The sequence below is a fragment of the Tupaia chinensis genome, unplaced genomic scaffold (genome assembly GCF_000334495.1).
Source record: "Tupaia chinensis unplaced genomic scaffold, TupChi_1.0 Scaffold000294_5, whole genome shotgun sequence".
Taxonomy (NCBI): domain Eukaryota; kingdom Metazoa; phylum Chordata; class Mammalia; order Scandentia; family Tupaiidae; genus Tupaia; species Tupaia belangeri.
The window spans coordinates 2,808,803-2,811,495 of record NW_006159782.1 but is presented as its reverse complement, the minus strand read 5'-3'; the positions used below and the strand labels follow the sequence as shown (position 1 = coordinate 2,811,495).

The 2,693-nt window shown below is 42.3% G+C and overlaps 1 protein-coding gene across 4 annotated transcripts in view; it reads left to right on the top strand.

The window, feature by feature from the left end:
* Positions 1-429: 429 nt before the first annotated feature.
* TNRC6B (trinucleotide repeat containing adaptor 6B) overlaps positions 430-2,693 on the top strand; it is a 223,687-nt gene continuing 221,423 nt past the window's right edge. For all 4 annotated transcript variants that reach the window (XM_014588699.2, XM_006150751.3, XM_006150748.3 and 1 more), the window contains exon 1: positions 430-505. The gene's annotated coding sequence lies outside the window, so the exon portion shown is untranslated. The remainder of the gene's footprint in view (positions 506-2,693) is intronic.

The following is a 2,693-nucleotide window of genomic DNA, read 5'->3' as shown; positions in this document are numbered from 1 at the left end:
CTTTCTTTTTTTTTTTTTTAAGAGAGATTTTTGCTATAGGGTGCGTGCACTCGCCAGAGAGACAGGGAGACAAAAAGCGAGAAATCACCCCCCGGGGGTATGGCCATGCCACAATCCCTTCTCCTCTATTCTCCTCTTGGAATTTTGGGCATGCACCCAGCATGAATTTCAAGCTTCCAGGTCTGGAACTCGAACTGCAGTCGACTACATGGGAGTCCAGTGACGTAACCATTACACCCTCACTGTTCCCTCAGCTTAAATTCTTAGTAACCACTTGCATTTATTGAACATGTGTTTGGAGCCCTGACCTATACTAAGTATTGTACACGTATTTCATTTAAATTCCAAAACTGTAAAGAAGATGCTATCCTGCTCCCCTGTGGTGTCTTGCTGTGAGCCTGAGACTCACTGTGATTTTTCTCTCTCCTTAGGGTTTTGGTTTTTTGCACTGAATGTAACTTAGACTTATCTTCACGGGCTGTGTTGCCCCAGGATACTGTCAAAGGTAAGTTTTTACAGTTGATATTCTCCATTTATTGGCAATGAACCACGAGAGTCTTTATCTTAAAAAAGAAGAAAAGTACATTCTGCTCCTTTCCAGAGTTTCTAGAGAAGGATATCGAAAGTGCCATCACATCAGCCCTTTGCTCTCCTGCTTTGGTAGGTCCTTGTAAAGAGTGCTGATTTTCAGATTGATACTGACATTTGATGCCTCATTCTATCACGCTAGAACTTAGTTACCAGGATTTGCAATTCCATAGTTGCTGAAAGTACGTTCCTAGCTCTCAGCCCTTCATCTCTCTGTGCATCCGTCTGCAGTCCACATGACTGCCAGATTCCCTTTCTAAACAGTGGGCTTACTCGTGTCTCTCCTGTGCTTACACAGCTCTCGTGGTTCCTAGTACTGCCCTGTAAACTCCAAAACCTATCGAATCAATGTTTCTGGCTTTTAGTGAATTTTTATCTGTAACTCTCCTCAGACCATCTGTCTGTCTGTCTCTGGTGAGTGAATATGCCCTCTGGCAATTAAAAAATGTTATTTATTTGTATCTGTCTGCTAGTCTGTAAACCCTTTGAGACTTCTTGGAAAGAAGTAGCTAACTTAATTTTACTGCCTATTGGCTGTCCCTGGTCACCTTGCTACGAGCTATACCTACATGTTTAAATTTAATCCTTATAACACCTCTTCCTACCCAGCTTTATGGATGTAAACACTGAGGATTGGGAAGTTAAGTAATGTGCCCAAGATTACACAGCTAATAACTAACTGACAAAGATGGGCCAAAGGTGGCTAGTTAAGGCGCTGAATTCCCACATGGCCATTGATGGTTCAAGTCCTAGCCCTCTTGGCTTGCTTTCTCACTTTCCCTCTCTCTCTGTCTCTCTCTGTCTCTGTGTTTCTCTCTGGTGAGCACATGTGTCCAAATTAAAAAGTAACAATAATGATAAATAAAATTAAATAAATGATTATTAAAAAAAGAAGTTGGGCTAGCAGGTGGCATGGTGGTTAAGGCACTGGACTCCCACATGGCTGGCTGTGGTTCGAGTCCCAGACCTGACAGCTTGCTTTTTCACTTTCCCTCTCTCTGTTTCTGATGAAGGCACATGCCCTACAACAAAATTTAAAATAATAATAATAATAAATTATTTTTTAAAAACTGACTAAGACATGTGATTCTGCTCCTTCCAAACTGTGGCTCTTGGTGTGTACCACCCTATCCCAGCACCATCTGGCATGTGATAGAGGCTCAGTAAATGGTCATGAAATTGATATCTACTGCATTTTTTTTAAGAGAGATTTTTGCCATAGGACATGTGCATTTGCAGAGAGGTAGAGAGAGACAGACAGATAGAAAGCACGAAATTACTTCCCCATGGGATGGCCATGCCATCTCTTCTCCTCCATTCTCTTTTGGGGATTTTGGGCACACATGCATATGCGCACGGCATGAATTTTAAGCCTCTGGGTCTGGGACTCGAACCGTGATTTACTATGTGGGAGCCCATCAACTTAACCATTATGCCATCTGCTGGTCTCTATCTACTGCATTTTAAATAAAAAGCACTTTAGTTCATTCGTTCTTATATAGAAACGTATTGGATACCTCTTTTATTTATTTTAGGTTTTTGCCCTAGGGAATGTGCACTTGCCAGAGAAAGGCAAGTGAGAAATCATTCCCCTAGGCAGGATGTCCACACCACAGTCTTTTCTCCTCTTTTCTCCTTTTGGCATTCTGGGCACACATGCACATGTGCTCAGTGTGATTTTTTAAGCCACTGGGTCTGGGAATTGAACTATGGTTGGCATGTGGAAGTCCAGTGCCTTAATCACCACACCACTTGCTGGCTCCTTGGATACATTTTAAACACCAGGTACACAGTTTAAAGTAAGCTGTGATTACAGAGTTTAACAAGATACAGTGCCAGTCTATTCCCCATCACGCAGAAGCATCTATATGAGCAAATAAATTCAAAAAAGTGTTGTTATAAATCCAATTAAACAAGATTCATTGGAGCACTGAGGAAGGGATTGTCTCTTCTGCCTAGAAATGAATCAGGAAATAGTTTATAAAACTGAGATTGGGAACCAGCAGTTAGCGTAATGGCTATGTCACTGGACTCCCATGTAGTCGACTGTGGTTCGCGTCCCGGACCCAGTGGCTTAAAACTCACGCCGCGCGCGTGTGTGTGTG